Source organism: Eptesicus fuscus (genome assembly GCF_027574615.1).
Source record: "Eptesicus fuscus isolate TK198812 chromosome 16 unlocalized genomic scaffold, DD_ASM_mEF_20220401 sc16_unplaced_1, whole genome shotgun sequence".
Lineage (NCBI taxonomy): Eukaryota > Metazoa > Chordata > Mammalia > Chiroptera > Vespertilionidae > Eptesicus > Eptesicus fuscus.
The window spans coordinates 68,043-95,495 of record NW_026557623.1 but is presented as its reverse complement, the minus strand read 5'-3'; the positions used below and the strand labels follow the sequence as shown (position 1 = coordinate 95,495).

At 45.2% G+C, this 27,453-nt stretch overlaps 2 long non-coding RNA genes and 1 other non-coding gene across 4 annotated transcripts in view; 1 reads left to right on the top strand and 2 right to left on the bottom strand.

Moving 5' to 3' along the window:
- Positions 1-2,502: 2,502 nt before the first annotated feature.
- The window catches only part of LOC129148462 (uncharacterized), a 39,407-nt gene continuing 14,456 nt past the window's right edge, over positions 2,503-27,453 (top strand). Inside the window, exons 1-4 of one of the 2 annotated variants that reach the window (XR_008555463.1) lie at positions 2,503-2,601; positions 3,980-4,061; positions 4,578-4,621; positions 5,127-5,183. This is a non-coding gene — a long non-coding RNA (uncharacterized LOC129148462). Of the gene's footprint in view, positions 2,602-3,979; positions 4,062-4,577; positions 4,622-5,126; positions 5,184-27,453 lie in introns of those variants that run through there. The other variant, XR_008555462.1, reaches the window with a different exon arrangement.
- LOC129148463 (uncharacterized) lies at positions 4,052-7,201 on the bottom strand. The gene is made up of 5 exons (XR_008555464.1): positions 6,948-7,201; positions 6,360-6,506; positions 5,256-5,448; positions 5,102-5,155; positions 4,052-4,342 (listed from the first exon to the last, which is right to left on the bottom strand). It is a non-coding gene; the product is annotated as an uncharacterized LOC129148463 (long non-coding RNA).
- Positions 14,487-14,685, bottom strand: LOC129148465 (small nucleolar RNA SNORA74). The gene has a single exon (XR_008555466.1). It is a non-coding gene; the product is annotated as a small nucleolar RNA SNORA74 (small nucleolar RNA).

Here is a 27,453-nt window from a genome sequence, read left to right as displayed (position 1 = left end):
CCCTGTCATTCTGGTGCAGGCTGCACTTGATCCCTGGACCTGGATGAGTGGTGGCTGCTGCGCTGAGAGAGGCAGCTGGGGACAGAGTTCCAGCCAGACCCCAGCAGGGCCCTTAGACTATTAAACCAGACACTGAGGGGTCCTGCTTCTCCAGGGCTTGTGTCTCCAGCCAGGGGACAAGACAGATCTGTAGTCCTCAGAAAGTTAACTACCTGGTCAAAGAAGGTGTACATGTGTTTCCGAGGGAGGGGTTCAGAAGGGGGGGTTGTTCTCACAGGTGGAGGGAGAAGACTGGGCAGGGTCAGGGCTTATTTCAGGCCCTTGGAATGTGTGTCTAGGAGGGAAGTCACCACATGAGCCCATATACAATTTGATGTTTATCCATCAGTGACTTGAGTGACAGGATGTTTATTAAAATTTGGTGGGTTGTTTGGGTGGGTGGTTGGTTGGATGGGTGGGTGGGTGAGTGGTTGGTTGGGTAGTTGCTTGTTTGGGTGGGATTTGGTTGGTATGTTTTCAGAAGAAATAAGCGCAAGAGACAATGGATAGTCTTTACTGAGAGCTCAGCAGTGGCCTGGCTGGCTCATGACTGGTAGGGCAGTCCTTCAAAGGCTGAGTTTGGAACTGTCCTGAGAGAGATGGCAGAACTTCTTGCCCCTGTGGACTAAGGTTGGCATCCTTTCTGCCTAGCAGGCTGGCCGTCTACTGGATTAGTGACAGGAATGATTCACACGCAGGTCCCATCCTCACAGGAGAGAATAGGTGACATGTGACTGTCAGTCCTTGCACTAAGCTGATGGAAGGATGGAGCAGACGCTCCATGTAAGTATTCAGCTTCACAAACCAATTGAGTGAGTTAAATCACATCTATTATGTTTTTTAACCTTTTAAGGCAGAAGATACAGACACATTTTAATTTGATATTTTCAACGGTTGATTTTTACTCAAAGAAAATTAATTGACTTCACCTGAGGTTTTTCAAACCTGGGAAGTTACTTGTTGAATTTTAACAAATGTGACATATAGTTCTCAACACATGTGTATTTTCTGAGTCTTTACAAACAACCTTTCCATACCTATACAAAGAATATACGATTGATATTTTAAAAAGATAATGCTAATTTTACTTTTTTGGGTTATAGGACAGTTACTAAGAAGTATTTAATAGTATCTACCAAAATGTTATAGGATAGGCTTTATAGAGATTTTGTGCTTTTGAAATGAGTAGTATTATAAAAATGTATTTGCATTTTTGTGAAGTATTGGTACCACAAGGGTTAGTCCAAGGAAAAGTTTATTATTGCTGAGATATTTAGGAAGATTGTAGAAATCTGAACCTACGATTATTGTTTTTAAAGAGTTTGTAGAAACCTTAAGAGGTCTAATGTTACCCTCATTCCATAGATGTAGCTAGGAGACCCAGAAAGGTTAAGTGAAATCCCCAAGACCACAAAGCAAATTCGTAGTAGAGATCCTATGAGAACCCAGGGTCAGTGCTCCTTCCACATTTCCTGTCATGCTCTGTAGAGCCAGTTGAGATTAGAACCATAGAGCTGCGACTTAGGAGATCTTAATCCTTTCAAAATCGTTTATGTATAAATATGGTCCTCTTATGAATCTTGAGAGTATTATTTAATTACTAGAGGCCCAGTGAACGGAATTGTGCACATTGTAAGGAAATTAATTAGAAGACATATGTTAATGTCAGGGTTCACCCATTCCCTATTATAAAAGTTCAACCCAATTCACAATCAACAATGACTGATGGAAACACGTGTCACTGGCGCCAGTGAGAGCTTTATATATTACTAGATGCCCAGTGCACAAAATTCGTGCACCAGTAGGGTCTCTAGCAGCTGCCGGCCACTGTTTGGGGCCTTCCTTCATTCTGTTCCACACCCTGGTGGTCATAGTGAGCGATCGAACTCCCGGTGGGTCAGACTCCCGAGGGGACACTTTGCATATTAGGCTTTTATATATATAGATATTGATCCACTAGCTTACTTAGACCTGCTTTCTGATTTAGCTAAACTTTTTTTTTAAATTTCTTTATTGATTAAGGTGTCACATATTTGTCCTCATCCCCCCATTCCCATCCCACACCCCTCCCCACGGATGCCCCAACCCCCTGTTGTCCTTAACCATTGGTTAGGCTCATATGCATGCACACAAGTCCTTTGGTTGATCTCTCCCCCCTCCCCCCACCCTCCTCTATCCTCCCTCTGAGGCCCGATAGTCCGATCAATGCCTCCTTGTTTCTGGTTCTGTTCTTGTTCATCAGTTTGCTAAACTTTTTAAAGCCCACTGAATCACCCCAAATTTTCTTTCAGGATATTGTAGCAACACCACAGTAAATATCATTACGAAGCAGATTGTTATTGTAGATCATGCAGGGAGAACAAAGGATGAAATATTTAACTATAGCAGTGTTTTGACTATGTTCTGTGCACTGAGAAAACCTGAAGTGATTTTCAAGTCCTACCATTTCTTACTTAATTACAGTTGGGTCAAGTTTCTACACATTCTAAATCTTCGTTTTCTGGCTAATGAAAAGAAAATAGGATTCCAATGAGTCTCCTATCTACCTATTCCAGGACTTGTGTGAGTATCTAATGATATGAGGCACATGACAACACTTCAAAGACATTTGGTTAAAATGTAAAATGTTTGAGCTTGTCTATAAAGCAAGTGGGATGAAGAAACTCCAAGGAGGCTGGTTGCTAGGGAGAGGAAACCAGGCATCGCTATGTGACGTCATTACCTGGTGCCCACAGCCACCATTTCTTTGCTTGGCTGGGCTGTAGGCTTTGTGCCATGGAGTCTAGGCATTGTTGGCTGCGATTTGGTGGGGTGTCACATCAGGGTGGTGGCGAGGCCTGTGTCCACTTGGGAAAAGCAGAGTGTTGATTGTGGACTCCAGGTTTGCAATGATGTTTCTCTGTAAATGGGCAGTGCACATCCCAGCAGCTGCAGTGTTGAGCATCTGCCCCCGGTGGTCAGTGCATGTCATAGCAACTGGTGGGAGGGTTGGAAACTTAGCACATTAGCCTTGTATATATATAGATTTTGCAATAAGAATGGCAAAAACTGTTTAAAAAGAAAATTTGCTGTGGCTCATGTCTAAAGATTATCAAATATGAACATTTACTGTATATATTAGCCTTCCAATGAGGAATTCTTCAAATACAGCCTGAGCTGTGGACCCTGAGGCTGTCCACATTTCTAAGTATTTCCTTTTCTCTTTCTTACATTTATATATCCAGATACCTTTTTAAGGTATTACTATTAATTTATTTTAATATATGTTGTATTGACTTCAGAGAGGAATGGAGAGGGAGAGAGAGATACTAACATCAATGATGAGAAAGAATCATTTATCAGCTGCATCCTATCTGCCACCTAGTAAGGTTGCAGCCCACAACCAAGGCTTGGGCCCTGACAGGGACTCCATGAATTACCTCCTGGTTTATAGGTCAATACTCAAACAAGGAGTACGCCTCCAGGGCGAGATGACACTATTTTATACATGTGTATCCGGATTTGTTTTCTTTTAGTTATGATGTATGCATTCCACTACACCTATAACCACATTTTCCCCATTTATTAAGGCACTGTTTATTTTTCCCAGCTTTATTGAGAAATAATTGATATTTTTTCACTGTATAAGTTTCTAGCTGATAGCTCTGTGGTTTGATTTACATATGTTGTGAAATGATAACCACAATGGGTTCAGGAAATATCCATCGAAGATGTGACAAACTAACATTGAAATCTCTAATGTAATTTGAGTTATTCTTTTCTTCAAAGTCAAACCTACAATTCTTACTATTGCAAAAATGTTGTGCTGTTGGCAAAAAAAGAGCTTGTACTTGAAAGTAAAGTGCAGCGTGTGGTGCGACTGCAGGCTGGGGCTCTACAGCCCTGACCTCTTGCCCTTGACCCCTGCGCCTGTTCACATGCAGTTTCTTTCTCCTTCCAGACTTCAGAGGAGGCCGGTGATGGATGTGCTGCCCCTACTGGATGGGCTCCACAGTCTGTCTTCCCACCACTGAGTGGCAGAGGTGAGAGCCCACTGTGTCAGTCTGTGAGCATATGAAGTTCACACCTCACTTCTGTCTCAGCAGCCCTGGGGGTGACCTCAGCAAGAGCGTGCGTAGCACCTATGCTAGCCTCTGGGGTGTGCTCTGTGTGGGCCCAGCTCACCCACAGCTCCTCTCCCCCTGCATCTAAGCCACCATCCAGGTCCTTCTGCTGGAAGCTCTGGTTTGCTGATAATCTTAGACTCCTCTTTCCCCATGAGCTGTGTGGAAGCTTCATATAACAGGATGCTTTCCCGGGAAAACTGGCAAGAGAAAAAGAAAAAAAAAAATCAGGATTCCCCCCAATACTTTGGAGTCCAGGGCCCCATTGTCCCAGGTCCTCACCAGAGATGGGTTTTCCTCAGCATTTGAGGGGCTTATGCCCAGGCCATGGCTTTAGAAATGCCTGGGGAGGGGTTTCTTTTCTTTTAGTACTTTGAAGTGCTATGCGAATGGGTACCATTATTTTATTGTTCTCTCTGGATGTTCTTCCTGAAGAAGATGACTGAGTTGGCTGGCTGCGCAGGCGCTGGAAAAAGAGGGTGAGTGTGCTGTCCTATGTGCCAAGATGCAAGGTGTTTGTGCTGTTCTGCGTTTCTGAGCCTCTCTCACCATGTGAGTCAGGTTTGGCCAGAGGCAAGAACAGCCATGAGTGGCTACTCCCAGGCCTTCCTGACAGCACTCCTGTGTCTGACCTCTACCCCTTTGGACTGTGCTCATTGCCAGCTGAATCCACAAGTGAGAGGAGCCCTTGAGCACTGCGTCTTTGGGTGAAGAGGATGAACTTCGGTGGCTCCCTGTCCCACATCATGGAACACAAGGAGGAAGATTTTACTGGGTTCAGACACTGAAAAATCCTTTATGACAGCCCACGTTATTACCCTAATGATTCAGTCTTTGATGATCAATTAGAACCTCTCTGACTGGACCACACAGTAAAGTGTCAGACCTTTGATGAGGGACACTCTGTCTCTCATCTTCGGTTAACCCCCTAAAAATGGGGATGTGTTTATTTCACTCACCAGAATTACTTTTTTCATCTCCCAGTCAAGTTGACAGGTAAATTGGAGCCATCTCTGGAAGGAGAGAGCATATGAAGACAAGGTATTATTTTTACCATAATTTTGAATACCACTCTGCCGGGTACACAAAGAAAAATCATTTATCCTTCCTGACCTTTAACAGAACATAAGTGTTGTTTCTGCAGTTGCGATCTGTAGATGATTAAAAGGCACGGGCTTCCAATGACAATGCTGCCTTCCTTCATCCTTGTCCTGGGGTAGCCTCTCTCCTTGGCAGTGTGCCTGGGACCCAACCAAAACACCGAGAAGTGACTCTGCTCTGTCGACAGGACCCTGGCCCAGCGTTCCTGGAATGGCACAACGCGCCCATACTTGTCCCTTGGTGGAAGTGATTTAATGAAGCAGAGGGTCACTGTGGGAGGACTGTGCTGCCCATGTTGTGTTTGTGAGATGGTTAAAAGGTTTGGAACCTCCTTTAAGAAACCATGTGGTACATGAAGGAACTGTTCACCCAAGGGATCACATTAGAAGTGGCTGAGACACAGCACCTTATTAAAGGCTATGGAAAGCCCGTGATGATATGAGAACTTAGCTGTGGAGGTCACTGGTCTAGATGGTGGCCCTCAACCCCACTGACTCCCAGTTCCCATGGGCAATTCCTTATACTCAGCCCCCACCACAACTGGCCTTGCTGGACCAGAATCTCTGGGGCAAGAAAACCAAATCTGGGTCACTCCTTTTATTCTTTACCCTTTTTAAAAATGTAACTGTGGATTCACATTATTTGTAAGAGATAATGCAGAGGTGGCCCAGCTAATCTGACCCGGTTTCCCTCAATAATATCTTAAGAAAATCTCACAAACCCGATATTGACATTGACCCAAGCACCCAGTAAGTCAGGTTTCCTGATTCCCTTTGTGCCCATTTTCTCGTGTGAGTGTTGAGTCCTGTGCTCTTTTATCATGTGCATTCTCCATGCAGTCCAGATAAAGAATAGCTCTATCTGATTCACCCACACCAAGGACAGTGCCTTCTATTTTTTGGTATATTTTTTATCACAGTAAAATATACACAATGAAATTTACCATTTTCACTATTTTACAGTGCGCAGTTCAGTGCTGTTAAGTACAGGCATATGGTTGTGCTGCCGTCACCACCATCATCTCCATCACTGTTCTCATCTTCTCCAACTGAAGCTCTGGCCTCACTAAACAACAACACAGCATCCACCCTCCACCTCTGGTAACCTCCATCTTACCTGTGTCTCTATGACTCTGATGGCTCCAGGGACCTCATGTGAGAGTGATCACACAGTATTTGTCTTTCTGTGATTGGCTTATTTCCCTGAGCGTCATGTCTTCAGGGTGCATCCAGGTTGTAGCATGTGTCACAACGTGTTACTTTTCTAAGTTGAATTTATTGGGGAGAGATTGGTAATGACATTATGAAGCTTTCAGGTATACAGTTCAATAACACATTTTCTGTATGTTGGATTATACAGTTCAATAACACATTTTCTGTATGTTGGATTCCCCCTCCCCCCAGGTCAGGTCTCCTTCCATCACAATATATCCTTTCTAAACCCTCTTCTACACACACCCTTTCTCTCTGATAATCACCAAACTCCTCTGTGTCTATTAGTTTTTTTTTTTTCTTTGCTTAATCCCTTTATCTTTTTCACCTACTCCCCCAACCTCCCTCCCCTCTGAGACCTGTCTTTTCTAAATCTAAAAGCCTGTTTCTATTTTGATTGTAGTTTATTTTGTTCATTAGATTCCACATATAATGAAACCATAAGGAACTTGTATTTCTATAACTGGTTTACTTCACTTAGCATAATACTCACCAGCTCCATCCATGCTGTTCCAAAAGATAAGATTTCCTTTTTGGGTATGCGGGTGAGTAGTATTCTGTTGTGTATAATGTACCACAGCTTTGTCTCCGCTTATCTGCTGCTGGGTACTTGGGCTGCTGTGAAATCTTCGCTGTTGTAAATAATGCCGCAATGAACATAGGGGTGCATATACCCTTTCAGATCAGTGTTTCAGGTTTCTGCAGATATATGCTCAGAAGTGGAAATGCTAGGTCATATTTTTAACTTTTGAGGAAGCATCATAGTGCTTTCCACAGTGGTTGCACCAATCTGCATTCCCTCCAAGAGGACACGAGTGTTCTCATTTCTCCACATCCTCACCAGCACTTGATGTTTATTGATTTATTGATGATAGCCATTCTGACAAATGTGAAGTGATTCCTCACTCTGATTTTCATTTCCCTTTCTGTAATGATTAGTGATGCTCAGCATCTTTTTATTTATTCGTGTAATGGTCATCTGCAGGTCCTCATTGGAGAAGTGTCTATTTAGGTCCTTTGCTCATTTTTAACTTGTGTTGTTTGGGCTCTTTATGATGTTGAATTTTATTAGTTCTTTGTAAATTTTGGATATTTAGCCCTTATCAGATGTATCATTGGTAAATATGTTCTCCCTTTCAGTGGGTTGTCTTTTCATTTTGTTCATGGTTTCCTTGGTTGTGCAACAACTTTTTACTTTGATGTAGTCCCATTTGTTTACTATTTCTTTTGCTTCCCTTGCCCAAATAGATATATCAGAATTAAAAATATTACTATGAGAATTTATTTCCTTTATTTTCTTCTAAAATTTTTATGGTTTCGATTCTCACATTCAAGTCTTTAGTCCATTCTTCATTTATTCTTCTATATGATGGATGATGGTAGTCTGCTATCTTTTAATTTTATACAGATCTGTCTAATTTTCCCAGTAGCATTTATTGAATGGACTATCTATACCCCATTGTATGCTCTTGTATCCTTTGTCAGAAATTAATTGACCATAAATGCATGGGTTTATTTCTGGGCTTTTTGTTCTGTTCCAATGATCTATGTGTCTGTTTTATGCCAGTACCATGCTCTATTTATTACTCTAGCCTTGTTGTATAGTTTGATATCAGTTAGCATGATTCCTCCAACTTTGTTGTTCTTTTTCAAGATCACTGTGGATTTGGTTTGGTTTTATTTTGTTTGTTTTATTTGTGTGTGTGTGTGTTTGTTGGTTTGTTTTTAGTGTAGTTGTTTTTTAGTACTTCCATATAAATTTTGTGACATTTGTTGTAGCTATCTGAAATATGACATTGGACATTTTAATGATGTTAATTCTTCCTATCTGTGAACCCAAGATATGCTTTTACTTATTTGAATCTTCTTTAACTTCTTCCCTCCTTCCTTCCTTCCTTCCTTCATTTTCTTTCTCTTTCTGTCTTCCTTCCTTCCTTCCTTCCTTCCTTCCTTCCTTCCTTCCTTCCTTCCTTCCTTCCTTTTTCTTTTTCTTTCTTTCTTTCTTTCTTTCTTTCTTTCTTTCTTTCTTTCTTTCTTTCTTTTTCTTTCTTTCTTTCTTTCTTTTTTTCTTTCTTTCTTTCTTTCTTTCTTTCTTTCTTTCTTTCTTTCTTTCTTTCTTCCTTCCTTTCTCTGTCTTCCTTTCTTTCTTCTCCTCCATTCCTTCTTTCCTTCCTTCCTTCCTTCCTTCCTTCCTTCCTTCCTTCCTTTCTTCCTTCCTTCCTTCCTTCCTTTTATTATGCAGGTATCCTCATCAGAGGATGTTTATTCCTTTGCTTTTTGAAAAGGTGTGCAAGGGAGAGAGTGAACAGAGAGGGTGGGTGGGGGAAGTAAGACAGACAGACAGAGAGAGAAACAATGATATGAGAGAGACACAATGATTGGTTGCTTCCTGCACTCAACAAAATTGTGGCCAGGGATCAAAGCTGTAATCCAGGTATGTGTCCTTGTCTGGAATGGAACCTATGACCCTTGGATGTATGGCCTGACACTCTAACCACTTGGCAACATCGGTCAGGCTTTCAATTTCTTCCTTCAGTGTCTTTTAATTTTTTGAGTACTGGTCTTTTACATCCTTGGTTAAATGTAATTTTAGGTATTTTGTGGTTTTATTATGCTAATGTGAATGAGATTTTTTCTTAGTTTCCTTTTTGAGAGTTCATTATTGGTGTATAAAAATGCAGCTGATTTCTGGATATTTATTTTCTATCTTGCTCTGTTCTGAATTCATTTATTTCTTCTACAGTTGTTTTTATTTTTGTTTGTTTGTGGTTTTTTTATGGAATCATTTGGGGGTCTCTATATACATTATGTCATCTCCAAATGATGAGTCATACTTCTTCCTTTCCAATGCAAATGCTTTTCATTTCTTTTGTTTTTTTTTTTTTTTCTAATGGCAGTGGCTTGGACTTCCAGCACTATGTTGAATACATATGATGACCGCAGACATCCTTGATTTGTTCCTGATCTGAAGAAAAACACTTTTGCCTTTTGTCCATGGAGTATGATGTTGGCGATAGGTTTGTCCTACATGATCTTCATTATGTTGAGGTGCGTTCCCTCTATTCACACTTTGCTGAGAGTTGTTATAATGAATGCGTTCTGAGTTTTGTTGAATACTCTTTCTGCATCTATTGTCATAACCGTGTGATTTTTATTCTTTATTTTGTTTATGCTGTATCATGTTCTTTATGTGCAGATACTGTACCAAGATTACATGCCTGGAATAAATCCCACCTTTTAATGTGTTACTGGATCCAGTTTGCCAATATTTTGTTGAGGATTTTAGCATCTGCGGTCATCAGGGATATTGGCTTATAATTTTCTTTCTTTGTAGAGTCCTATTCTGGATTGGGGATTAGGATAATATAGGACACATTAAATGAGCTTAGGAGTCTTCCTTTGAATTGAATGTTTTGCATGAGTTAGAGGAGAACAGGTATTAGTTCTTCTCTGAAAGTTTGATGAATTGCACTTTGAAGCAATCCAGTCAAGCACCTGTGTTGGTTGAGAGGTGGTTTTTCTTTTAATCCTCACTCAAGGATATTTTTTTCCAATGATTTTTTAATTTAATTTTTTTTTAGAAAGAGAAGAGGGAAGTAGGGAAGGAGAGAGAGAGAGAGAGAGAGAGAGAGAGAGAGAGAGAGGTGAGACACACTCATCAAATGGTTATCTCTCACACACACACCTCAACATGGGGCAGGGGTGAACCTGCAATCCAGGTACTTGTCCTTGACTGGCAATTGAACCCATGATCCTTTGGTGCATTGATCATAGCTCTAACCACTGACACACAATTGCCCATGCTTCATTGATCTCTTGTTTTTTTTTTACTCTTTTGTTTATTTCTGCTCTGATCTTTATTATTTCCTTTATTCTCTTCACTTTGTCGTGTCTGTTTTTCTATTGCACTAGTTCCTCTCAGTGTAAAGTTCAATGATGTATTTCATATTTTTCTTGTTTCTTGAGGTAGGCCTGTAATGCTATGAATTTCCATCTTAGCTTATGCTGGGTGCCATAGAGTTAGGCTTGTTGTGCTCTCATTTCCATGTGCTTCAAAGGTATCATTTCATTATTTCCTTGATCTCATTGATAACCATTCATAATTTAGTAACATGTTAATTAGCCTCCAAGACTTTCTGTGTTTTGCAGTTCATTTCTTTTTCTGTTTATTTTTTTAATCTGATAATTATTAATACGTATTGTGGTCAAAAAATATAAGAATTACAGTTTTTACCACATTTAAGTATACATTAAGTATATTGACATTGTGCAACTCTCACCACCATCTATCTCCAGATTTTTTTTTTCATTGCTTTTATTTCTTTGTTAATAAGTTTATTGTGGCGGGGTGGTTTTAGGTGTGTACAATTCTGTAATAGATCACATGTATATCATTTTTTCTTATTGACTTCTAATTTTATACAGTTATGTCCAGGAAAGATTCTTGATATGATTTCAATCTTCTTAAATTCACTGAGACTGTTTTGTGCCATAACCTGTGGTCCATATGAGAAAATGTTGCACATTCACTTAAAAATAATGTATATTCTACTGCTTCAAGGTGAAATGCTCTGAAGATACCAATTAAATCCATTAGATCTAGAGTGTTATTGAAGGCCATTCTTTTCTTCTTGATTTTCTGTGTGGAATATCCATCTATTGATGCCAACTGGGTGTTAAAATCCCATACTATGACTGTATTATTGTTGGTCTCTCCATTTATGTTCCATCATGATTTTTTTTTAAATATATTTTATTGATTTTTTACAGAGAGAGGAAGGGAGAGAGATAGTTAGAAACATCGATGAGAGAGAAACATCGATCAGCTGCCTCCTGCACACCCCCTACTGGGGATGTGCCCGCAACCAAAGTACATGCCCTTGACCGGAATCGAACCTGTGACCTTTCAGTCCGCAGGCCGACGCTCTATCCACTGAGCCAAACCAGTTTTGGCTCCATCATGATTTGATTTACACATTTAGGTGCTCTTTTGTTGAGAAAATACATATATCCAAGGGTTATATCTTCATGTTGGATTGCTCAGTTTATCATTATGTGGTGTCCTTCTTTTTCCCCTAATATAGCCTTTGTTTCAAAGTCTATTTTGACAGTTATGGGTATTACCTCCCCAGCTTTTTTTTTTATCATTTGCACTTGCATGAAATATCTTTTGCCATCTCCTTTCTTCAAAGTCTATTTTGACAGCTATGGGTATTACCTCTCCAGCTTTTTTTTTTTTTTAATCATTTGCACTTGCATGAAATATCTTTTGCCATCTCCTTGCTTTTCATATGTATCTCTTTCATTCTGAGGTAGGTCTCTCGTTGACTGCAAATATATGGTTCTTGTTTTCTTATCTCTTCAGCTACCATGTCTTTTAATTGCAGCAGTTAAGCCACTTACAGTTAAAATGATTATTCACAGATATGTTTTATTCTTTCTACTCTGTTTTTTTTTTTTTTTTTTTTTTTTATTCTTTCTTGACATTTCTTAAACTGATGCTTTGGTGGTAACACACTTCTTTTGCTGTTTCTTGTCTGGGAAGCTCTTTATTTCTCCATCCATTTTTAATGACAGCCTTGTTGAGTAAATAAGTCTTGGTTGAAGGTCCCAGCTTTTCATTACTTTGAATATTTTCTGCCAATCCCTACAGGCCTGGTATGATTATGTAGAGAAATAAGCTGACAACTCTGTATCTGGTCTATTGCTTCCCTCCACTTCATTTAGCATTTTTTCTGGACGTGGCTTTTGTTCTTCAATCCGGGGCATGTTTCTTTGTCTTTGCTTTTTGATTACCTCCGTGTGTTTGTTTCTGTGTATGAAAATCCAAGTCTTGGTAGTGTGGCTTTGTGTAGTATGTATCCTGTGGAACCCAGTGTCAGAGGCTCCTTGATCACCTGAGTTGAGTGCTCCAGAGATGCCCCCCGTGTGTGTTATGTGAACCTTCCTGTGGTAATTGATTCTTTATTGACAGTTCCCCTTGTAGGTAACTGACTATCTTTCTTTTGTTGTTTTAAGATGTCCTGTCTTTAATCTTTGTCTTTTTAATTGTGATATGTCTTTGCCTTTTGAGTTCATCTCGTTTGGGAATCAGAGCTTCCTGGACTTGTGTGTCTTTCCTTCACCAGGGTAGGGAAATGTTCAGTCATTAGTTATTTTAATAGACTGCAATCCCTTAACCTTTCTTTTCTCTTTCTAGTACTCCTATAATGTAGATGTTGCTATGCTTCATGTTGTCCCAAAAATCCCTTAAGCAGACCTCATTTTCAGAACTTTTTTTTCTGCTTTTGTCTTCTGCGACCTTGTCCTCCAAATCACTAATTCAATTCTCTACTTTATCCAACTATTTCTTTCTTCCAGGGTATTCTTTGTTTCAAAGACTGTAGTCTTTATTTCTCACAGGAACTTTTATGTGGATTGTAGTCTTTATTTCTCACAGGAACTTTTATGTGGATTAAATGTTCTTTTTCATGCTTACTATCAGTTTTCCAGGTCCCACTGATTTCATGCATTCTTCACCTAACTTCTATTAACATCCTAACAACAATTTTTATTTAAACATGTTGTATCTGGTATCTTGCTTGCCTTTACTTCATTGATTATTTTTTCTGGATGTGACTCGTGTTCTTGAATTTGGGGCATGTGTCTTTGCCTTCACTTTTTGTCTGCCTCTGTGTTTTTGTTTCTGTGTATGAGAATCCAAGTCTGTGTAGTGTGGCTTTGTGTAGCAGGTGTCCTGTGGAATTCCGTAGCACAATTTTTTGGTCACGTGAACTGAGTGCTCCAGGGATGTCCACTGTGTGTGTTTTGTGAACCTTCCTGTGGTAGTGGATTCTTGATTGCCATTGGCCCATGCATGTGTTGAATTGATGCTTAGGCTATTTGGCTTTGACCACAGTGGACCCTGCCTACAGTGTATGAGCTGCTGACAGGTGTTGACCACGTGGAGCACAATGCATCTCAGCAGGGTCTGGTGCTTGCCTAAATATCTCTTTGGATATGCCTCTTGTGAGGCTAATTGTATCCTGCTCTGATGTGCTCTGAAGCTTGCACCTGGGAGTTATGGTCCTGGAGCTTCCTGGAAGGGACACTGGTGCTGGCCAATGTCAGATGCTTTATGTGACTGGCCCAGGGCATTCTATTCGGATCTACAAAGCAATTCACATTTTGTGACAGCCACTGCTGAGGCTGAGTGAGCACAGGAAGGTCCAAGCAGGGCACCCAAGCTGGATTTTACTAGCACTGAGCCTGGGGACAGGTCAGCAAAAGTCCCAGAGCACCCCATGTTCTGCCTCTCTGTCTGCCTCAATCTGCTGGGTGCCTGTTAGCCTCAGTTAATGGCAGAGCCTCTGCAAGTACTCAAGTTGCAGGAGGACAGTTCTCAGGGAGTCCCCAGGTAGAGGTGAGTGGTATTCACCAGATTGATGCAGGTTCAAGCTCAGAGTCAGTTTTGAGTCTGAGGTGACTCAACAAATGTCCCAGGGTACACCAGGTCCAGCTGCCACCCGCTGGGTCCTTACACATCTTTGACCAGTGTACAGAAGTCCCAACCTGGCATTCTTTGTAGAAGGAAAATGAAAAAGTCAAAAGAGGCAGCTTCCCTGTATTTAAGATGACTGGGGTCTGTAATCTGAGATCAACTGTCTGAGCTGAAGCGCTTCCCAGAGTGTCTGTGGATTCTCAAAGGCCAGAGAGCTGCTTCCTGTTGTGGATGATACTGGGTCCCCAGGGAGGAGAGCTAGTGCATGGCAGGATCATGCAGGTGTGATCCCGTCATCATGTAGTGAAAGGCAGAGTACCCTCATGCGTGGCTGATTTAACCAGAGTCATCCCTCTATTTCTATCCTGAGAGAACTGCAGCTCTCTCCACCTTCCCACCACATGCATGCTCACTGGCTTCCAGGCAACACTGTTCTGCCTTCTTTCCTCAAGGCTGGGTGAGCCAGGCTGGCTGGAATGTAGGGAAGGGAGGACAGAGGTCCAGGTGGATTGAAAGGCTACTAGAACCATTAAGGCTTAAATTGATTTTTTCTGTGTCTGCTCCCACTCTAGAACTAAGCAGCCAAAATGATGCTTAGCTCACTTTCAAGGAAGCACAGTTCTGCTTTGCACCAGTGCCACATGTCACCAGATTAGTGCAGGGACAGCTGAAAGAAGATAGGGCATTCCTCTCCCAGCAGTGCAACATGATCCCAGGCATGATGCTGCATGGAGAGCTGATCACTGCTAGAGCGCTGAAGGCTTTTAGGCACACACTGAAATGATCTCATTTATATCTTTTCAAGATCACTCTTATTTGTATTTTGTTTTTGTTTTATTTAAAATTGTTTTACTAATTTAATTTTTTCAGTTAGCGATGACATTCAATATTAGTTTCAAGTGTATAAAATAGTGGTTACACATTCATATAACATATAAAGTCATCCCCTGATAAGTATAGCATGAAGTATCATTTAAAAGGGTATGAATCCTATTCATGAGGGCTCCAACCTCATAATCTAATCAAGCTCAAAGACACACCTTTTATTTATTTTAATCAAACTTATTTGGGTGAAATTCATTATTAAAATTGCATAGGTCAGGTGTGCAATTCCATAATGCATCATCTTTATATTGTATTGTGTGTTCAATGCCTTCAAGTCAAGTCTCCTTCCATCCCCATTTATCCCCTCTATGCCCTTTTTTCCCTCCACCAACCGCCCACTCTTTACCCCTACCTCCGATTCCCCACATGCCACCTCCAACTGACACCCCACAACCCACACCACCACCCCCCAACTACCACCTCTCACCCGCCAGCCCCCACTAAACATGATTACACCAACCTCACCCCCCACACTTACCCTCCACTTCCACCCCCACCCGCCAAACCATATCCCACACCCTGCACCACCCAGTTCCCCCCCAACCCCCACACCCTACCTGCAAGCCCCCACCCCTTCCCCCCCTACCCTCCTTCCCCTTCCCCTGCTTGTGATTTGACATTTGAAATGATATTTGAGATGTGTCTTGAGGGCTCAGGTAGGATTCAGACAGATGAAGAAGGTGAGAATGTGCTTCAGGTACAGAGAGTGGACACTCAGCCTGGAGGCAGGAGAGATGAAGACTGGACAGACCAGAGCATATGCCCCTCAGGTGCCTGTGAGTGAGGGGTCAGGGCAGGGAAAGAGAAGACCCTTCAGGGAGGGAAAAGGCAGAGTGGAAAGGGGCCCCTAGGGAAGGCAGGCAGGAGGACAGGGGACCATGGGAAGGGAAACAAGGGCTCCACAATGGGGGCATAGGGGATTCTCCATGGAGGGGTGATTCCCATGTTACCTATCTCTACTCCCATGTACCCCATTCCCTGGCCCCTCCATGGATGATGCCCTAACACCACTATCCTGCTCAGACTATGTGTGGTCCTTTGTCCTCCCTGCCCTGCTACCTTCATGAAGGATGCCCTGTCCCCTTGCCCTGCCATCTTTTTAAGGACCTGTGCCTAAGTCTTTGCTGTGTCAAAGTAGGGCTCCCTAGCCCCCAGCCTCTCTCTCTGCATGGAGGCTTCCGTGTTCCCCTTGCCCTGCAATCTATTTGAGGACCTGTGCCAAAATCCTTGCTTTCTCAAAGTAGGGCTCCCTATCCACCCAGCCTCTCCTCTCCATGAAGGGTTCCGTGTTGCTATTCCTCCCTGTCCTGTCCCCTGCATGGAGGCTTCTGTCTCCTCCCTGCACTTCTCCCTCAATGAGAGGTTCCCTTTCCCCAATGCCTTCCCCTCAAAGTGAGGTTCGCTGTCCCCCCTGCCTTGCCCTATCCATGGAGGGTACCTTCTCTGCTGGCCCCAACCTGTCAAACTGGGGTTCCCTACAAATCTGCCATGCCCCATCCATGGAGGGTACCTTCTCCTCCCTGCCCCTCCCCCTCAAAGTTAGGATCCCTATCCCCTTGCCCTGCCCCCTTCATGGATATTTATGTCTCCTCTCTGGCCTGCTCTCTCAAAGTGGGCTCCCTTTCTTCCTGACCTCCCCCCTGCATTGAGGGTTCCTGGTCCAACTGCCCTGCCCCCTCCATAAAGAGTTCCTTGTTTGCATTCTCCTCCCTGCCTGCCCCCTTTAATTGGGTTTCCATTTCCTCCTGCCCACCCCGCTGCATGGAGCATTCCTGCCCCCAGGATCCTGTCTCTCCAAGTGGGGTTGTCTGTGCCACAGCTTGAAGGGTTTCGTGTCCACACTGTCCTGCCCCCTCCAAGGTGTATTCCCTGTCCTCCTGACTTGTCCCCTACCAGGAGGGTTCCCTGTCCCCTCCATGGAGTATTCCCTGTCCCCTGATTTGCCCCCTCCCAGTAGGGTTCCCTGTCCCCCTGCCCTGTCCCCTCCATGGAGTGTTCCTTTTCTCCCTGCCCTGTCCCCTCCAAGGAAGGTTCTCTGTGCTTGTGCCCAGCCCCCTCCATGGAGGGTCACCTCTCCTCCCTGCCCTGCCCCCTCCATGGAGGGTCCACTCTCTTCCCTGCCCTGTCCTCTCCAGGGAGGGTCACCTCTCCTCTGTGTCCCCTCCATGGAAGATGCCCTCTCCTCCATGGCCTGGCCCCCAAATGGAGGGTCCTCTCTCCTCCATACCCTGTCCCCTCCATGGAAGTCCCCTCTCCTCTCTGCCCTGTCCCTTCCATGGGAGACCCCTCTCCTCTCTGCCCTGCCCCCTCCATGGAGGTTCCCCTTTCCTCCCTGCCCTGGCCCCTCCATGGAGGGTCCCCTCTATTCCCTGCCCTGACCCCTCAATGGAGGGTTCCAATCCCCTATACTCCCCCCTCCATGGAGGGTCCCCACTCCTCCCTGCCCGCACCCCTCCATGGAGGGTCCCCATTCCCCTACCCTACCCCCCCATTGGGGGTTTCTATCCTCCTACACTCCCACTACAATGAGGGTTCCCTCTCTTCCCTACCCTGCCCCCTCCATGGAAGTTCCCCTCTCCTCCCTTCCCTGCCCCTTCATGGAGGTTACCCTCTCCTCCCTGCCCTGGCCCTTCTATGGAGGATCCCCTCTACTCCCTGTCCTTACAACTCCATGTAGGTTCTCCTCCCTGCCCCCTGCATGGAGGGTTCCCTCTCCTCCCTGCCCATTCCATGGAGGGTCCCCTCTCCTCTGTGCCCTAGCCCCTCCATAGAGGGTCTACTGTCCTCCCTGCCCTGGCCCCTACATGGAGGGTACCCTCTCCTCCCTGCCCTGGCCCCTCCATGGAAGGTTCCCTCTTTTCCCTGCCCTGGCCCCTCCATGGGAGGTCACCTCTCCTCCCTGCCCTGGCCCCCCATGGATGGTCCATTCTCTTCCTTGCCCTGTCTCCTCCATGGAGGGTCACCTCTCCTCCCTGTCCCCTGCATGGAAGGGCCCCTTTCCTCCCTGCCCTGGCTCCCAAATGGAGGGTCCTCTCTCTGCCATACCCTGACCCCTCCATGGAGGGTCTCCTCTCCTCTGTGACCTAGCCCCTACATGGAGGGTATCCTCTCCTCCCTGCCCTGGCTTCTCCATGGAGGGACCCCTCTCCTGCCCTTCTATGGAGAATCCCCTCTACTCCCTGTCCTTACACTCCATGGAGGTTCTCCTCCCTGTCCCCTGCATGGAGGGTCCCCTCTCCTCCATGCCCGCTCCATGGAGGGTCCCATCTCCTCCCTGCCCTGGCCCCTACATGGAGGGTATCCTCTCCTGTCTGCCCTGACCCCTCCATGGAGGGTCCCCTCTCCTCTGTGCCCTAGCCCCTCCATAGAGGGTCTCCTCTCCTTCCTACCCTGACCCCTACATGGAGGGTACACTCTCCTCCCTGCCCTGGCCCCTCCATGGAAGGTCCCTCTTCTCCCTGCCCTGGCCCCCCATGGATGGTCGACCCTCTTCCCTGCCCTGTCCCCTCCATGGAGGGTCCCCTGTACTACCTGCCCTGTCCTCTCCATGGAGGGTTCTCTCTACTCCCTGCCCTGTTTCCTCCATGGAGGGTCATCTCTCCTCCATGTACCCTGCATGGAAGGTCCCCTTTCCTCCATGCCCTGGCCCCCAAATGGAGTGTCCTCTCCCGCCATACCCTGTCCCCTCCATGGAGGGTCCCCTCTCCTCCCTGCCCTCACCCCTCAATGGAGGGTTCCCATCCCCCTACCCTGCCAATTCCATGGAGAGTCCTCTCTTTTTTCTGCTCTGCCCACTCCATGGAGGATACCCTCTCCTCCCAGCCCTCAGCCCTCAATGGAGGGTTCCCATCACCTACCCTGTCCCCTCCATGGAGGGTCCCCTCTCCTCCCTGTCCTGCTCCCTCCATGGAGGGTCCCCTCTCCTCCTGACCCAACCAACCCCTCCATGGAGGGTTCACTGCCTCCCCTGCCCTGAACATTCCATGGAGTGTCCCCTCTCCTCCCTGTCCTGCTCCCTCCATGGAGGGTCCCCTCTCCTCCCTGCCCTCACCCCTCCATGGAGGGTCCCCGCTCCTCCCAGCCCTCACCGCTCAATGGAGGGTTCCTATCCCCTACCCTGTTCCCTCCATGGAGGGTCCCCTCTCCTCCCTGTCCTGCGCCCTCCATGGAGGGTCCCCGCTCCTCCCAGCCCTCACCCCTCAATGGAGGGTTCCCATCCCCTACCCTGTCCCCTCCATGGAGGGTCCCCTCTCCTCCCTGTCCTGCTCCCTCCATGGAGGGTCTCCTCTCCTCCCTGCCCTCACCCCTCCATGGAGGGTCCCCGCTCCTCCCAGCCCTCACCCCTCAATGGAGGGTTCCTATCCCCTACCCTGTCCCCTCCATGGAGGGTCCCCTCTCCTCCCTGCCCTCACCCCTCCGTGGAGGGTCCCCGCTCCTCACAGCCCTTACCCCTCAATGGAGGGTTCCCAACCCCTACCCTGTCCCCTCCATGGAGGGTACCCTCTCCTCGCTGACCCAACCAACCCCTCCATGGAGGGTTCACTGCCTCCCCTGCCCTGAACACTCCATGTAGTATCCCCTCTCCTCCCTGTCCTGCTCCCTCCATGGAGGGTCCCCTCTCCTCCCTGCCCTCACCCCTCCATGGAGGGTCCCCGCTCCTCCCAGCCCTCACCCCTCAATGGAGGGTTCCCATCCCCTACCCTGTCCCCTCCATGGAGGTTCCCCTCTCCTTCCTGTCCTGCTCCCTCCATGGAGGGTACCCTCTCCTTGCTGACCCAACCAACCCCTCCATGGAGGGTTCACTGCCTCCCCTGCCCTGAACACTCCATGGAGTGTCCCCTCTCCTCCCTGTCCTGCTCCCTCCATGGAGGGTCCCCGCTCCTCCCAGCCCTCACCCCTCAATGGAGGGTTCCCATCCCCTACCCTGTCCCCTCCATGAAGGGTCCCCTCTCCTCCCTGTCCTGCTCCCTCCATGGAGGGTCCCCTCTCCTCCCTGCCCTCACCCCTCAGTGGAGTGTCCCCGCTCCTCCCAGCCCTCACCCTTCAATGGAGGGTTCCCATCCCCTACCCTGTCCCCCCATGGAGGGTACCCTCTCCTTGCTGACCCAACCAACCCCTCCATGGAGGGTTCACTGCCTCCCCTGCCCTGAACACTCCATGGAGTGTCCCCTCTCCCCCTGCCCTGGTCCCTCCATGCAGGGTGTTCTGTTTCCCTGCCTTTTCCCATCACTCACAGGCTCTGAGAGGTATGTGCTCCAGTCCCCAGTGTTCATCTGTCCTGCCTCCAGGCCGTGTCCACTGTCTGTACCTGAAGCACATCTCACCGTCTTCATCTGCCTAAATCTTGCCTGGCTCTCAAGACACATGTCAAATATCATTCCAAATGTCAAATCACCAAGTCTTCTTTAAAAACCTAAATCTTATGACCCTGTTCTCATGCCTAAAAGCCTTCATGCTGTGACAGCATTTTCAACCCACACTGGAGTCCTTTCTTTGCCCCCCTGCCCTCTACTGTGTCCATCCAGCCTGTCTGTCCTTGCCCTGGGGCACTGACTCCTTTTGGGGTGGCTTCCCCAGGTCTCATGTGGCCAGCTCTGTCTCAACAGCCATGTCTAAGTTTAAATATCTTGGGGAGCCCTTCTCTGTGTCTGCTGGGGATTCACACTACTGGGGAGTCTCCTCAAAGCCCTATGGGTTACACCTGGCAATAGGTCACAGTACTAAAACAGGTCAGAATGGTAAGACAGGTCATAGAGGTAACCTAGTAACTCTTCCAGGTCAGCAAGATGGGCCAACTGCCTAAGTTTTTCTTGTGTTGTTGTTGTTTAAAGTCAGTGAATACACATTTATTGACACCAACACACCCCAGGCCCTCTTCAGAAAGCACAGGAGGTGTGGCTCACCCAGAGTTCCTATCCCTCAGTAACCAGGGATTCTTGAAAGTGACAACTGGGTAGGAGGGTGGGTGAGAGGAGAAGGGAAGGACTCAACTTGGCTGGCTGGCTTTGAGGCTGGAGGCAGGGACCAAAGGCCAAGATTTTGGTGGGCCCCCAGGAAGCTGGGAGTGACTTTGGCAGGGACACAGAAGGGAACTGTCCCATTAGGAATGGATTCTGCCAGCTCCCCAGGACAGGCCCCGCTAGAGCCTCCTGGGAGGACCACAACCAAATGAACTGCCTCCAGTTTCTGACCCCTAGCACCTGGGATCCCACACTTTGTCCAGTGAGCCACTGCATTTGAGGCCACTGCTTAGGGCATGAACAGAAATCCTTGCAGTCCCTGTGGCTCCCTAGTCATATAAGCCAAGTCTGTTTTTTTTCATGGCTCTTCTTCATGTCTCCTGAAATGAAGAGTTGTCTTGTTTTTTGTTGGGCTGTCTGTCTCCCAGCCCCTCTCAGCACCTGAAAGGTGACCTGTGAAGGCCCTGCCCCTGAGAACCAGGTAGAGGGCTGAATGATTTCTTGAGCAAAGAGCTCTTTTCTGATTTCATAAATTTTATATTTGTAATAAACGTGATTGATTAACATGTACATACATGTGATATTTTAAACCTCTTTAGGACATACCTCATAGATTCACGATTTTAAAATAATCTAATTTTTTTGGTCAAAACCCGTCTCTCAATATTTTTGTTCAGGAATGCAGTAGCTGCTTTGTGAACTGCCTCTGGGAGGGAGAGGGTTCTCACTGCAGACCAGCTTAATGCCAGGATCTGCCTCCTGTCCCTGGTTTTTCATAGGCCAGCCTTTGGCCTGTGGAGGCCAGTCAACCCATGATGCTCCTGACACGTCATCTCATGTTCCCCAGCCTGATGTTGCTTCCTGTGGGGCCTGGATTCTGATCCTAGAGTTGAAGCCCCCAGTTATCCTGACTCCTGGAGTTCTAGTTCCTTTTTTACTTGGGGACCAGGAATTGCAGCCATTGGAAGTGGGGAAAGATCAGGTGCTATTTGCTGCTGGCTGCAGGCATCTGGGGGATCAGGTGGTGTGGGGCATCACTCCCAAAATCCCCCACTAACTGGCCCCTCCTGGATGGCAACTCCCCTCCTGGTTCCCTTTGAGTTTTCGGCAACCATTTGTTCAACAGAGTGATGGTGGGTGTCTGGAACCATAAACCAGAGTTGATGTTAGAATTCCAGGTCAGGACACATGGCCAGGTTTCTGGCTGGATCCCCAGTAGGGTGACTGCAGGAGGTAGCATGCCAATGGATCTCTTTCATCATTAATGTCTCCCTTTCTCTTTCTCTCTCTCTTACTTCCTTTCTCCCTTTGAAATAAATAAAACTATACTTGAAATATTTACATCTCAAAAAGGCAGAAAAGTATGTTATAATTATAACTAGAGGTCCAGTGCAGGAAAACCCATGTACTCTGGGGGTAGGTGGGGGGAGCATCCCTCCTCCCAGGTGGTGCCTGAGCAGAGCTCCTCCTGAGGGAGCTCATTGACCACTGAGGCCGATCCTGCATTTAAAGTCTGCCCCCTGGTAGTCAGTGCACATCATAACGACCAGTTGTTCCAGGTCAGTCTGTCATTAGGGTCAATTTGCATATTACCCTTTTATTATATAGGATTTTTTTTAAGTAAATGCTTCAAGAAGCGGGAAGTCGTGGGTCAGCAATCAGGAAGAAGTATTTCTGAAATTATTCAAATCCAGCAGAACATGAAGGCCTCTTGTACACAACTTCTATTATCTTCTTTTCTACTATAAGCTTACTAAACTGTAATTTCCCTCTAAAACTACTTCAGCTACAAATCACTGTTCTAATATATCTTTTATTTTGTTTTTAGTTCATTTTTTTTTTCTTATTTTCATGTGATTCCCTTTTTGACCCATGGGTTATTTAAAAGTTTATTGCTTGGTTTTCAAACATTTCAGGATTTTCTAGTTATCTATGTTTGTTTTAAATTAAATTGACTGTGATCAGCATGCATTCTCTGATTTCAGGCCTTTGAAACAGCATGTGGTCTATAATTGTAAATGTTTCCTGTGCACTTAAAGTGAACTAGTGCTGTCCATCTGTGGGGTGTGTTTCTCTCAAAGTTTCAGGTCCAGTTGCTGAGACCTAGTCTCAATCTCCTACACTCCCCTGTTTTCTGCTTGTTCTTTTGATGTCAGTCACCAGTTCAAGGTAGGACTTGGCAAATGCCTTGAGGGGAGATGACAGGCAGATGTGGTGACTACTTCCATGTGGTTTCTGCCTCTGACATTCTGTTTCTCAAATGCCCAGCTGCTTGGGCACCTTGAATTTCCACTTCTGTCCCATCCTTAGTCCCATGTGATGACCACTTCCTACTTGAACTTCATTCCTATGTGCTCTTCACTATATTCATGATCATCATACCTCAATATGATGAATGGCCAATAAATGTTATTTCTCTTTTTTAATAATCGTCACTTGCGTGTGAAATCTGGGGTCCAAAAGTAGACTCATGTGGTTTAGAAAGACGTGTGTGTGTGTGTGTGTGTGTGTGTGTGTGTGTGTGTTTGTTGTGTGAGAGTACTTAACACAATTTAATGTACATTTGTTCTTAAAACATTTTGTATTCAAAGAAAAGTGAAAAAAGTTTTTGAAAATAATTTAAAAATGAAGATACATTTAATGTGCAAATTCTATGTACATCATGGCCCATAGAGAGAAAAAAAATTATTTTAATAATGATTTAAAGAATCGTTAAGCTAAAAGTCTGAGTCTAGTTTTTGTCTTCGTGGCTCTGACTGAAGAGGAAGAAGACATTCTCTGGCCACCTATTGTGTCCCAAGTAGGAAATGACTGAGCTTGTGGGTGACAGAACACAAGGGGCCACAGGGTTGTCCCCGCACAAATGATGGGAAGTCCCCTGGATTTGCTGCTGTCAATCCCAATCTTCTTAATAAGGAATTTTTGTTGGAAATAAGGGAACAATACTTTCTACCTGGGAAGGGGCCAGTGAAAGGAGATTATGGAGACGGGAACTAGAAGGAATCATGGCTCTTTATGGTATTCTTATCTATTCCTGATGCCTTCTCACTCTCATCCAAGTCTTAGTTGTCTGTCTCCTTGCCAGTTCAGCTTTCTCACTCCCTGCAGATTGCCTTTTCCTGCTTGTGCATCCACTGGCCAGTCACAGTCTCATTCAAGTGGCTGCCAAGACGACTGCATGGCAAATGCTGGTTCAATTATAGAAAGCACAGGGGCTCAATTCCCATCTTCCTTGCCCCTTGAATAAAACTAGGTGATGCAAATCCTCATAGGTTTTCCTTAAAATTGTTATTGTTTTCAATTTTAAAAATAGGTTAGGAAATAATGTATATATACAAAAAAGTGAAAAATGATCATTTGATCAACTACAACCTTGTCTTTGGCTAATTGTGCTTTAACAGGAAGAAGCTTTTATAATCTGAATCCGTCACCCTCCCACCAGAGTAATCCAGACTCCTGTCAGTTTTGTCCTGCTAATCCAATGAGCTTTTATTTCTCCCATCCTTTATGTGCTTCTTGCCTCAGAACCAGGAAACAAACACTGTTGTGTCCCCAGAGTCAGATGCAGAATGAACATAGGACATTATGCCTACCCAGTGTGGCTCAGTGGTTGATAGTAAACCTATGAACTAAGAGGTCATAGTTCAATTCCTCATCATGGCACGTGCCCTGGTTATGGGCTTGTGTCCCGGGTGGGGCAAGTAGAGGCAGCTTATCAATGATTCTCTCTAATCATTGGTGTTTCTTCCTCTCTCTCCCTCCCTCTCTGAAGTCAATGTAAACACATTTTTAAAAATTGGACATTATAATACCAACAGGTCTCTGTAGCCTTTACCCAGCCAAGGCAGCTCAAGATGTTTATATCTGCCGTCACCTTTCCCCACACACATGCTGGAGTGGGACACAGAGAGGAGGGCAATAGCACCTGAATAAGAAGGAAGACGTGTCTATCCCTGTCTCCTCAGCAGAGACAGCAACATGCAGCATATGGAGACCATTCAATAAAATTGAGCAAAGAGAGTCCTGGGGACTGAAATACACAAGGTGAATAATAAACTTGGGGCAAGGCTCAGAGGAGAGTTGAAGGGGAGGAGTGAACTCTGCTTTATGGACCTAGAGTTTGAAAGGTAGTACTCTTATGCCTGTTAACTGACAGGTTAGAACACGGAGTACTTAGACATTCCCAAACAATTTCCTACAGTCACTCCCAAGGGGGCAGCTCTGACACAGCCTGAAGCCAGGATCTGGTGACTCGGTGCCTCTTCAGGAGTTATTGGATGTTGGCCTTTATTAACCCTGTGTATTTCATTCTTTTAAAACTACACACTGAAGAAAATGTCCTTTCCATGTAACACTATGCATCATAAAGCAGAGTCCTGCCCTGTTGATCATCATCGTCTTCAAACTACTTTGCAATTCTCTGTAAGAGGGAGGAAATGTGTATGCTCCTGGCTAGTCATGACTTGACCTCCTCCCCACCCCATCCCACTCTGTCCTGGAACAAACAGCCCAGTTCTCAATTCCATGTGTTGCATTTGCAGTTCATCTCAACATTTTTTTTGACCCATAAAAATAAATATCTTTTGACTTTCCCTTTGAATCAATGGTTATTTCTTTCTGGTTCCTACATATCATATTATTTAAGTATATTTTTAACTGTGTTTGGTCAGTGTTTGGTCAGTCTTATATTTTTCTGAAAATTATTTTTGAACAATATCTATTTTACAGGATAGCCTGTGAGTGTCTCATACTTAATAATCATTTTATTTTGGTTCATGAGTAAAGAATGTAATAAAAATCTGAGTTTTCTTTAAGATTACTCTGACATTTAAAAAGGTTTATGTGGTTTGCTTCACTTTTCTTAAAGGCAAGTGCATTAGCCTGGAGGGCAATGACAATTCCAACATCTGAGCAAAGGCTACAGTTCAGGTTACTTGTAGGCATGGCTTGTGGTGAGGGGTTTGTGTGATCAGCTCTTTTTGTTGTTGCAGAATTCTTGTTGAGGGATGCATACTGCTTTGTCTCTGCTCATCATTTTTTATGGTTATGATTTCTAGTTTTAAACAAGAGTGAAATGGTTCTGTTTACCTGTTGCCATCAACATCCTCCTTTTCCAGATACTTTCCCATCATTGTAAGGTTTGCTTCTCTCTCTCTCTCTCTCTCACTCTCTCTCTCTCTCTCTCTCTCTCTTAGTCAATCTGTTTCTTCATGCACTTGAGAATACCAGCTCCCAGGAAAATTTTTTGTGATCATCCTTCATGTCTTGAAACATGACATGCAAAATGCTAGAAATCACCATATTCACCTTCCCTGTGCTAATTCACCCAGAGACAAGCAGTGCATGGAGAAAAAGAGCAAGTTAGAATCAACAGAGACTATTTATTTGAGTTTGCTGTTATATATAACATGATGGCCAATCACCATCACTTACACTTGTCTGAGACTCAAAAGCAGCTTGAGGAGTAGGATTGCTTCCTAGGGAAAGGTTCAGCTATGCCATGGCTACAAGGGAAGGAGGTGTGGCTTAACAGGAAGTGATGCATCTTATGTGATTGGTTGGAAAATGTAGGTGACTCTCTCTGGCTGATCCTAAATTGGAAACCAGGGCAATAAAATAGGTCAACTGGCAAGCACTGACAAAATCCTATCTATAGTCATTATTTAGTAAAGGCCGTGGAGGAATTCACACTAAACTTTTTAACTCTGGGGAGCTGAGTGTGTGGGCCCTGAGGAAATTGTGCTATTTAACTTTACTCTATACCTCTTTGAATATTTGGTTAAAATAAGCATAAATTGATTTTATAATAAAAATAAAGTTGATCATCTAAATAAACACTAACAGAGCTGGGCTGCGGGGCTTAGTAGTTGAGCTTTGACCTGTGAACCAGGAGATCTCGGTTTGATTCTTAGTCAGGTCACATCCCAGGTTGCAGGAGGCAACTAATCAAGGATCCTCTCTCATCACTGATATTTCTATCTCTGTCTCCCTCTCCCTCTGTGAAATCAATCCTATCTAATAAAGAGCAGTATGCTAATTGACACTCATGCTGTCACAATGATGGTGGCATCCACAGCCAATAAGAAGGGAATATGCTAATTGACTGCCCCAAGCTCAAAGATGGTGGCATCCACAGCTAATAAGGAGGGAACCTGTTAATTGACTGTCCCACCCTTAAAAATGGTGGTGCTGACAGCCAATAAGGAAGAAATATGCTAATTGACTGTCATGGTATCAAAGATGGCAGCACCCACAGCCACAAGATCATGGCACCCAGTCCCCTCAGGTACCCAGCTTCCCAGTGCAAATTCGAGGCACAGGCAAGCCTTGGATGATGGCTGCCCATAGCTGACCGAGGCTCATGGAACCAGGGTCAGATGAGGCTTGCTCTGCTGACAGTGGCAGCTGCAGAGGTGTGATTGGGCAGTCACCGTCCCCTGATAGCTGGATCACCTTCCACCCCTGAGGGCTCCTGGAATGTGAGAGAGGGCAGGCTGGGCTGAGGGACTGCCCACTCCAGGGCATGAATTTTTATGCACCAGACCTCTAGTAAATATATATTAATGAATAAATAATAAACAAACACTAACTGCAAACACCCTTATTCTAAATACTCACATATTAACTTCCATCTGGGACTCTAATCCATCAACTGAAATCACACAAAAATTAGT